Raw genomic sequence first — 11460 nt, forward strand, 5'->3', positions numbered from 1 at the left:
AGGGGCGCCTGGGTGGCTCAGTGGGTTAAGCCGCTGCCTTCGGCTCAGGTCATGATCTCAGGGTCCTGGGATCAAGTCCCGCATCGGGCTCTCTGCTCAGCGGGGAGCCTGCTTCCTCCTCTCTCTCTCTGCCTGCCTCTCTGCCTACTTGTGATCTCTCTCTGTCAAATAAATAAATAAAATCTTTTTAAAAAATAAATAAATAAATGTGAAATTCATCTCTTAACCAGCAATCGAAGGTCATGTGGTGTGCAGCTTAGATGTTGTATGAACAGCTAAAGAATTACCATTCTAGTGCCAGAGATCACCCAATGCTAATTTTGTTCTGTATGTTGATGTAAAACTTAGTGGTGGGACAGACTGCTCGTGGCCACGTCTCGTGAAGACGAGTCTGCCACATACAGTTAAGATTAATTCGTGGTCAGTGCATCTTTTCCCAAACTTGAAAACTCAGCTGCCAGTAAGTATCATAATGAGTATTTACCCCATTCTTTGTGTAAAATAGTACCTGAGAGCTTAATGGTTTGTGCAGAAAACCTGATACGAAAACCTGTGGACCTGGCATTGCACAGTAAATTGATCTCAGTGGGAATGCACGACCAGGAAGATATCCAAGTAGATGTTTGGGCTCAAAACCTGCCCTTTTTCACAGCTGAGTTACAACCCCTGGCAGTGCTGTGGCTGTATGAACGGGCTTATTTCTGGCATCCTAATCCGGGAAGGATGAGGTCTAAGCATAGAAACTGGGATCACACCCTGTCTCAGGCTCCCTTTCGTTCTCAGGGCCTTTACTCCGGGAGGAGCGCCTTCTGGAGGGCTGTTTCCCACAGACCCAGCCCAATCTTGGTATGGCTAATCTGCCCTCTGCGGGAAGTGCAGGAGAGGGTAGCATCTGTTGCAAGCGTGGCCTCTGTTCCCCCAGACACAGGAGATTGGCTGGTAGGTCATGCACAGAGCGCACCCTCAGCAGCACAGATTGTAAACTGGTCAGCCAACCATATTTGGTAATGAACTTGTGAGCTGTTGGGAAAGCTGTCCAAGCAGGGAAGGCCCTCTCTTCCTTCTGAAAGTGGATTCTTTGGCAGATTTGCTATCAGAGCAGAAACTAACACCTGGATAAGGTGTCCTCAGAGTTAAAAATCTTTGCTACATGGAGTTTAAAACTATTTCTAGGGCTTATATAAATTATAATATACAATAGTTTATGGGTTTTCTCTCCTTTGGTTACCTCAAATTTGGAAGCACGTTACCCAGGGGCGTGAAAAATTTGGAGGTTGAGGCAGAGCTGAGAACAGAATCCTGGTCTACAGAGTGGCTCTGTCTAGCACCCTTGGAGCTTTTCCTGGAGGGGCAGAAGCTGCTGATGGGGCTTCCTCATGGGGGCAGGCGGGTCTGGGTCTTGTGGATCTTTGCTGCGGGAACCTTGCTGTCTAGAGCGTGTTTTCCAAATGTGACCATTGAGCCGCCTGTGGAAGAAACAGGAATGCCTATTAAAATGTAGGTTCCAAGGCGCCTGGGTGGCTCAGTCAGTAAGCATCTGCCTTCGACTCAGGTCCTGATCCCAGGGTCCAGGAATCAAGCCCTGCATTGGGCTTCCTGCCCAGTGGGAAGCCTGCTTCTCCCTCTCCCATTCCCACTGCTTGTATTTCCTCTCTCTGTGTGTCAAATAAATAAATAAAATCTTTAAAATAAAATGTAGGTTCCTTGGATACATCTCAGGCCTTCGTAATCAGATCTAAGTTCTCTAGGCAGTTGTTTAAAAATCTTTTAAGGTAGGGGTGCCTGTGTAGCTCAGTGGGTTAGAGCCTCTGTCTTGAGCTCAGGTCATGATCCCAGGGTTCTGGGAGCAAGCCCTACATCAGGCTCTCTGCTCAACCAGGCACCTGCTTCCCCCTCTCTCTCTGCCTGCCTCTGCCTACTTGTGATCTCTGTCTGTCAAATAAATAAATAGAACATTAAAAAAAATATTTTAAGGTAGAATTTCACATGTGGTGAAATTCACTACTTAGTATATAGTTGCAAATGCATACGGTTGAGTAACCACCCCTGGAAGGTACAGAATAGGTGCCTCACCCAACAATTTTCTGTATATAATAATCACATTAAGTTTTGAGAACCACTGATCTTGGGAAAAAGAAACAAAAACTTCAAGTGTGTGCCAGGGTGAAAGGGAGAGGGTTTATTTTGAATGGTCTCCTTTCCAGGTTTAGACCTGGCATTGCTCAGGAGCCCACAATGCCTGATGGCCTGGAGTGGAGCACTGTAGAGTGATGGGCAGAAGAAGCCGTAAGGGACTTGCAGGGGCTGGGTGCTGGGAAGCATGTGGTCCTGGACTAGATGCAGAAGTGTTTTAAAATCTCGTGCAGTACAGACTCCGACTTCCACTTTATGGCTATGACGAGCCGCACGTAAAGAGACTCCTCTCCCCTTCTGTGTCATGAGTTGGTATCATTACTTAGAAGTTCCCCCACCCTACGTTGAATGGCATCTTTGAGGAAATGAGAAATGGGAAGTGACTCAGGAGTGGAAAATGAGAAAAAGAGAAGATGACATGGTGACAGGCATTCGCTGTCGGTTGGCTTTCTCCTGCCCTCTCAATCCTGAGGAAATGGCACAGCATTTCCTTGCCCTGTCCTTGACACGGTAGGCCTATTTTCTACTAGATTCAGGGATTGTGAGAGAAAACCCAAGGAAGCCCACTGCTAGTGCCTGGAGGAAAAGCTGACCGGATTCCCTCTTTACCCTCGGCCGAACCTTCCACAAGTATCCTTGTCTGCTCTGCTCTCTGGGGCCATCACAGAGGGCACGGCTGGCTGACAGCCTTAAACCCCAGGCAAGGCAGAGCCAAGCAACTGTTCATAACCGATTTCCCTGCACAGCCAGTGACCTGAATGGGACCTGACCATGGGGAAAAATGATACAGAACTAGATCGCTTTTTTTTCCAATTTTATTTTTAGTTTGTGTAGTCCTGTGAAAGTGAAATTTTATCTTTGCACTGGGAACATTGAAAAGCACTGACAGGGAGCCCCTTTGGCCTGGCCCATTTTTCTGAAAGCACGTTGCAGCTGTGGCTTGTGCCCAGCAGGCAGAGACGGATGTTCGATTCTGTACCCAGGTGCTGTGGACAGCAGTGACAGGCCCCAGCCTCTGCAGAATGGTCTGCATGAGGATTGGGGCTCCTTGAGATGCCTTTAAAGGCAAAAGCCCTGGAAATAGGGTAAGTGCAAATTGTCAGCAGATTGTTTACTTCACGTTCTGCTGGGAAAATGATCGTGGACAAAGTCTGCAGCGTTTGACCCCATCTCGATCATAGACCAGCTTGCGATGATGCTGCTTGATTCCAGCGGTCGGTCTGCTTTTGGGGACTCGTTGGCCTAGAAGAGACAGCGTGGGGTGGGGACTGCTTTTCCTCTCATTTAACTCATTGCCCTTAGGCAGTGAGTGGCCACTCAAGCTGGCTCTTCGGAGTAGTCTCCATGAACCTGGGAAGAAATAGGAGAGGGAAGGGCCAAGCTTGCACCGTGGGGCTGGGGTGTTGTGGTCAGGAGGGATCTGATGTGCCCGAGCACAACCAGGGACTGCCAGAGAAGACTGAATAGATCAGCATAGGTTGGCCTGAAATACATGGCCTGGCCAGGAACCCATTACCTTTGGCTTAGGGTTGCCAGATAAAACACACGACGCCTCGTTAAATTTGAAGTTCAAATCCACAACGAATCGGTTTTTATATATCGTATCTTATATACAGGAAATACTGATATGTTCAAAATTATTTGTCATTTTTCCAAAATTCAAACGTTACTGAGTGTCCTATGTTATTTGCTAAAACTAGCAACCCCGTCTTGATTGGACTCAGGCACGGGTTCTGAGGCTGGTAACAGAGGATGGAAAAGGCTTTTAGTCTGGGACACCTGGGTGGCTCATTTGGTTAAGCATCTGCCTTTGGCTCATCATGATCCCTGGTCCTGAGATTGAGTCCTGCTGAGAAGGGAGCCTGGTTCTCCCTCTGCCTGTCGTTTCCCTGGCTTGTGCACTCTCACTCTCTCTTGACAAATAAATAAAACCTTTAAAAAAAAAAAAAGCCTTTAGTCAACTATTAGAAAAACCGCAAGCATAAGCACTGTGCCAAGTCTGAGCCCTTGATGAGGAAAGGTAAGAAATCATGCTCCCAGTACACAGTGTGTTTTGGACTTCCCTGTTTATAGCAATTCTTCTCTAATGCAAACCATTTTTTGGTTCTGTGATTTTATCAGCAATTTACTAGCCATATCAACCCAAACTCGGGCCAGCAACCAGCCTGCTTTTTATTTTATTTTATTTTAAAGATTTTATTTATTTATTTGACAGAGAGAGATCACAAGTAGGCAGAGTGGCAGGCAGAGAGAGAGAGGAGGAAGCAGGCTCCCCGCTGAGCAGAGAGCCCGATGCGGGACTCGATCCCAGGACCCTGAGATCATGACCTGAGCCGAAGGCAGCGGCTCAACCCACTGAGCCACCCAGGCGCCCAACCAGCCTGCTTTTTAAAAAACTCATTTATTGGGATACTTGGCTGCTTCAGTCAGTAGAGATGTGACTTTTGATTTGAGGGTTGTGAATCTGAGCCCTACTTTGGACAGAGAGCTTTAAAAAAAAATGGGGGGGCACCTGAGTGGCTCAGTCTGTTAAGCATCCGACTCCTGATTTTGGCTCCAGTCGTGATCTCAGAGTTACAAGATCAAGGCCCTCGTCAGGCTCTGTACTGAGTGTGGAGCCTGCTTAAGAACCTCTCCCTCTAGGGCACCTGGGTGGCTCAGTTGTTAAGTCTCTGCCTTAGGCTCAGGTCATGATCCCAGGATCTTGAGATCGAGCCCCACATCAGGCTCCTTGCTCAGCGGGAAGCTTGCTTCTCCTTCTCCCTCTGCTTGTGTTCCCTCTCTTGCTGTGTCTCTATTGAATAAATAAAAATTTAAAAAAATAAAAACCTCTCCTTCTGCCCCTCCCCTGCTCACTCTTTCTTTAAAAATAAAAATTACAAACTTACTAAAACGAAATAATAAAAGCATCTTGATCAGTACTAAAAGATATAAAACAGAAAAAGTCTCTCTCATTTCTTCCTATTACTATTCCTCAGAGCTAAACACTGCAGGAATATTTATGCACATACAAGAATATACACATGATTATTTGTTGCTTAAACACCATTTATTTGTGGTTTTTTTGTTGTTAAAAGTTTTTATTTGTGGGGCGCCTGTGTGGCTCAGTGGACTAAAGCCTCTGCCTGCCTTCAGCTCAGGTCATGATCTCAGGGTCCTGGGATCGGGCCCCACATCGGGCTCTCTGCTTGGCAGGGAGCCTGCTTCCCCCCACCCTCGCTGCCTGCCTCTCTGCCTACTTGTGATCTCTCTCTCTCTGTCAAATAAAATTTTAAAAAGAAAAAAAAATTTATTTATTTAAGTAATCGCTACACCCAGTGTGGGGCTCAAACTCATGACCCAGACATCAAGAGTTGCATGCTCTTCCAACCGAGCCAGTCAGGCGCCCCATTAAGCAAACTATTTATTCAAGAGAATTACAAATGTCATCTTTAGTAATAGGCTGCAGGACCCCAAACCCAGAATTGGTGACACCAAAGTTAGCTTTAATGAATTGTCTTGCAAGGGGGCACGTAGAAATTTCACAGGAGGGGCGCCTGGGTGGCTCAGTGGGTTTAAGCCTCTGACTTCAGCTCAGGTCATGGTCTCAGGGTCCTGGGATGGAGCCCGGCATCGGGCTCTCTGCTCAGTGGGGAGCCTGCTTCCTCCTCTCTCTCTCTCTGCCTGCTGCTCTGCCTGCCTCTCTGCCTTCTTGTGATCTGTCAAATAAATAAATAAAATCTTTAAAAAAAATAAAAATAAAAATAAAAAATTTAAAAAAAAATCTTTAAAAAAAAAAAACAAACTTTATGGGGCATAATTTGCAGACAATAAAGGTGACCTTATCTAGTGTACAGTTCAATGACTTTTGTGAGGGTTTGTTCTTGTTTTTATTGTTGTTTTAATGCAAATACCATTGCCTGCTGGGGCTTTTTGCATTGTTGGTTATTCAACTATTGACATTTTTTTCTGGTTATGAGGATATTATCACATGGTCCTTATAAAAGACTTGGAAAATTCAGGAACGAATAAAGAGAAAACAAAAGATGTCAATACTTGCCCCTCCCTAAAAAAGTCATTCTTAGCAGCGTCTCTTGTTCAAAGCACACATGCAGGGGCGCCTGGGTGGCTAAGTGGGTTAAAGCCTCTGCCTTCAGCTTGGGTCCTAGGATCGAGCCCCGCATCAGGTTCTCTGCTGGGCTTCCCCCAGACTCTGCCTGCCTCTCTGCCTACTTGTGATCTGTCTGTTAAATAAATAAAATCATTTTTTTAAAAAATTACCACCCTGAGTGCACAGTGAGGGTAAAGTGGCCTTTGGCTCCGTGGCCCAACATCCCTCCAAGCAGAGGTTTCCAGCAGCCCACAAACCACAGCATGGCAGTGGCCTCATTAGTGGTCAACCATGACTGTTGCCAGAGCCACTGGGCTGTCATGTCCAGTTACAGGTCCTGAGCAAGTACAGACAATCCTGGGGAAGCCAGTCCCGGCTACATGGGTCTCCAAGTTGCACCCGGGGCACAGGGGCACAGGCTTCTTTTGCAGGAAGTCCACTCTCCCATCCATCCATCCATGGCCACCATGTTGGAGTCCCCGGAACAGGGAGTCCACCCCCCTGGGGGCCAGTGTGGGAGATGGGGGCAGGTGGAAGCAGCCTCTGACCCCACGTTCTCCCCCAGCGGGGGCTCTCCCTGGGCCTCCAGGGGCAGGGTCACCTGTGACTTGGCTCTGGAAACCCTGAGGGAGCAGCCTGCTGGGGAGCCTGGCAAAGCCAACAGTGGGGCCCAATCCTGAACGGCCACTGCCAGGTGTCAGGAGTTGCTGAGCTCATCAGAGACCCTCTCCTCCCCGTGGACTCCAGGCTGCAGCCCGCAGAAGAATATGGGTTCTTTTAGAGCAAAACAGCAAAACACCAAAGGGGAAGTTGAGAGAATCCCTGTCCCCTTTACTATCCAGGCCCCACGTAAGTCTTAGTGACACCCTGTAACCGTATGCCTTGCACCAAGTGGAAAATAAACTCCAAGCAGCCAGGAAATAAATAAATAAAAATTAATTAATTAATCAAATTGTATTAAATGCTTTTTCTCTTTAAGATTTTTTAAAAAATATTTTATTTATTTAATTGACAGAGATCACAAGTGGGCAGAGAGGCAGGCAGAGAGAGGGGAGGAAGCAGGCTCCCCGCTGAGCAGAGAGCCCGATGTGGGGGCTCCATCCCAGGACCCTGGGATCATGACCTGAGCCAAAGGCAGAGGCTTTACCCCACTGAGCCACCCAGGCGCCCCATCTTTTTAAGATTTTTAAATTTATATTGACAGAGAGAGGGGGGGAGCATAAATGGGGGGAGTGGGAGAAGAAGAAGCAGGCTTCCTGCTGAGCAGGGAGCCCGATGCAGGGCTTGATCCCAGGACCCTGAGATCATGACCTGAACTGAAGCTTCAAACAACGGAGCCAGCCAGCCACCAAAATGTATTAAATGAATGAAAAATAAAAATCCCTACATCTGGTTTCCCAGCAGCGTTTCTCCCTCGTGTAGCCACTGCTCCACTTCTTCGAATTCTCCCACAGTTTTTTCCTGTGTGGATCGCAGCTAGCACGGAAGGTGTCACCTTGTCCTGTGCACCTGCCGCACTGTGTCAACGACCATGTGGCCAGTGACACAGCTGGGCCCACCTTCAGCTTCAGATTTCCAGCCCCCAGTAACATGGCCTCACCTGGCTCCATGTTCTCAAGAGAACAAGAGAGATCACCTCCCGGAAGGGGCTTTGCAGGTACCAGAAGGAAAGAGCTTGCAGATCTTTAATGGGGGGTCCTCCGCTGTCCCTCCAAGCACAGCTTCTAGTTTTAACGTGTAGTCAGTTCTTCGAACAAGGACTGATATATAGTCTCTGGTACCTTCCTAAAAACGAAAAGCTACATCAATTTCGCTCAAAGAACTTCCTCAGGGGCACCTGGCACAGAGCATGTGACTCTTGAGCTTGGGGTGATGGGTTTGAGCCCCACACTGGGCGTAGAGATTATTTAAAAATAAACTCTTGGGGCACCCAGGTGGCTCAGTTGTTAAGAATCTGCCTCCCACTCAGGTCACCATCACAGGGTCCTGGGATCGAGCCCCGCATCAGGCTCCCTGCTCCACAAGAAGCCTGCTTCTCCCTCTCCCACTCACCCTGCTTGTGTTCCCTCTCTCGCTGTGTCTATCTCTGTCAAATAAATAAAATCTTTTTTTTTCCAGGCGTCCCAAATAAAATATTTTTAAAAATTTAAAATGAAGGGGTGCCTGGGTGGCTCAGTGGGTTAAAGCCTCTGCCTTTGGCTCATGTCATGATCCCAGGGTCTTGGGATCGAGTCCCGCATCAGGCTCTCTGCTCAGCAGGGACATTCCTCCTCTCTCTGCCTGCCTCTCTGCCTACTTGTGATCTCTCTCTCTCTCTCTGCCAAATAAATAAATAAAAATCTTTAAAAAAAATCTTTAGGGGCGCCTGGGTGGCTCAGTGGGTTAAAGCTTCTGCCTTCGGCTCAGGTCATGATCTCAGGGTCCTGGGATTGAGCCCCGCATCAGGCTCTCTTCTAAGCGGGGAGCCTGCTTCCCTTCCTCTCTTTCTCTCTGCCTCTCTGCCTACTTGTGATTTCTGTCTGTCAAATAAATAAATAACATCTTAAAAAAAAAGAAAATGAAAATAAAAGAAATATTTAAAAATCTTTAAAAATAACAACTTTCTCAGATTTCCTGTCTACAGATTTAGGCCAAATCATGGTAAGATGAAGGCGAATGAATGCACATTGCTGCTGTGGTCTGATCTGGGCACCGTTACTATTGGGTAAAGATAGGATTTCTCATCCACGAAGGCGACGGGCCCATGGTTCTGGCTCTACTGGGCTCGGCGCACTGGGCTTCTCTCTGTCTTTGGGCAGGTTGGGGGGTACCCAGAAGACAATGGCAGCACAGGTCAGACAATGTGGAGCACTTGAATCCAAAGGATGATGAGCCTGAGGAAGAGAAGACTTGCCCCCGCGGTCTTCACATACTTCAAGGACTGTCCCGGTCCTTCGTCTCCGGATCCTGCAGTTCTGTCTGAATAAGCAGGATTTCAGTCTCCATTCCCTTTGCAACAGCACCGGTCACTAAATTCTTTTTCTTCACATCTTTGATTCTTTCTCCTTAAGCTGCTAGAGATGCTGGGCAAGTATTTTAGCAAATAAACACTAAGTCTTTGATATTTATGAGAGACTCAGAAAGGGGAAGCACCCATAAAAGTCCTTTGAAGGGAGCGGTTGGCCCTGGTGTTGGAGCCGCAGACCTGTTGTCCCTCGCGTTCTGGGCCACGGGGACGGCACAGGGTGCCCTGCCCTCAACCATGAGGCTGTGCGAGGTGATCCTGGGTAGAGAGGCCCTGGGGAAGATGCAGGGAGAAAATGAGACTCGTGGGGGGCTTCACAACGCTGCAGAAAATAGGACCTTCACATAAAAGCTAGAGTGTCAGACCAGTGCTACAGAACAGTGAGTTCAAGGGGGCGCATCCTCTAAGGCCAGGTATGCTTCTCTGTGCGGTGGGGCTGGTGATGGCAAGTGAGGACTATGGGAGGTGCTGCCCCAGTGCCTGGCCCCCGGGGAGCACTCTGCTGGGGCCTCATAGACAGGGGGTGCCTGATGTTGGAAGCATAAGGTTTCCACGGATCCATCTGGAAAGGCTAACAAGGGAAGCTAGTTGGGGAGGGAGGTGGATTTGCAAATATATTCCTAATTCGTTTTTTTTTTTTTTTTTTACAGCGGCAAGTCAATTCTTCTTTCTGTTGTGCTTTGGGAAAGAAGTTTCCACAGTGATGGGATACCTGGGTGGCTCAGTCAGTTAGGCATCTGCCTTTGGCTGAGTCCTGGGATCTAGTCCCTCATCGGGCTCCTTGCTCAGCAGGAAGCCTACTTCTCCCTCTGCTTGTGCTCTCTCTCTCTCTCCGACAAATGAATAAAATCTTAAAAATAAAAAATTTAAAAAAAGAAAGAAAGAAAAAGAAATTTCCACTGTGAGCACATGCCATGGGGTACAGGCCCAAATGAAACTCTTTTTGCCTCCGCACCCCAAAGTCACTCAAATTCCAGATTAAACTCCAGCTAAACAAGAACAATCCTGAGCCAGCCCGATGTTCGGGCGCAATTTTATGTTTCTCCTTTTTCTTCTAACTCAACACACAACCCACCAGCCTGCTCTAGTCTTTGGATGGCCCCACTTCGACAAACATTGATTGAGCGCTATGGAGTATTGCACGTGCTGGAAATATGGTAAAAACCAGAGCTGGCCCACCCTTCATGACCTTGGGAGTGCTGGAGAGCCTGCAGGGGACACCCAAACCAGGTTGGCCTTCTGGAGAAAATGACATAAACTGAGAGCCAGGAGGCGCCTGGGTAGCTCAGTCAGTTATGCAGCTGCCTTTGGCTCAGGTCATGATCCCAGGGTCCCGGGATCAATTGAATCCCCGCATCAGGATCCCAGCTCAGCGGGACTTCTGCTTCTCCCTCTGCCCTCACCCCCATCCAGCTGCTCATGCTTACTCTCTCTTGCAAAAATAAAATCTTTTAAAAAGAAATAAAATAAAGTAAGTTGAGAGCAAAAGGTAGAATAAGAATTAGCCAGGTAAAGTGAGAGATGAAACTGTAAATAGGGAGAAATTCCAAGGGCAAGAATTGTCAAGGAACCGAAAGACATTGGAGCTGAGAGGTGAGCATGGCCCTGAGAGGGAGGAGGGGGCAAACAGGTGAGCCAGAGCTGGGGGGTGGGAGGGGTGGGGCGGGGCCCGAGGCAGGACCAGAGAGGGCAGGCCCAGAGGTGGCCATTGCCAGGATCCGGATCCGGATCCGGATGATGGGGCGGAGTAGGATTTGAATTCCCAGTTGGCAACCTCCACTGTTGGCTCCGAGGACTGGATGGGTGGTGAGGAAATGGGGCTGTTCTATCAACAGATGTGCCTCTGAAGACAGGGGGCTGGTAGCCACGGGCTGTTTTGGACGTGGTGGTTTTTGGTTTTATTTATTTATTTTTATTTATTCTTAATTTTTTTTTTATTTTTTACGATTTATTTATTTATTTATTTGACAGATACAGATCACAAGTAGGCAGAGAGGCAGGGCAGAGAGAGAGGAGGGAGGAAGCAGGCTCCCTGCTGAGCAGAGAGCCCAATGCGGGGCTCGATCCCAGGACCCTGTGATCATGACTGTAAGGACCTATTTAACTAGAAGCTTCCATCAAGGTTAAAACAATAACATTGTTTAACCCTTAAACTGTCCCTGCTCCCCCCTTCCCCCAGGGAACTTACTTAAAAACAAGTCCCAGAAACCAGCTCCAGGTAACAAAGCTCAAA

Source organism: Mustela nigripes, chromosome 16, assembly GCF_022355385.1.
Source record: "Mustela nigripes isolate SB6536 chromosome 16, MUSNIG.SB6536, whole genome shotgun sequence".
NCBI classification, from domain to species: domain Eukaryota; kingdom Metazoa; phylum Chordata; class Mammalia; order Carnivora; family Mustelidae; genus Mustela; species Mustela nigripes.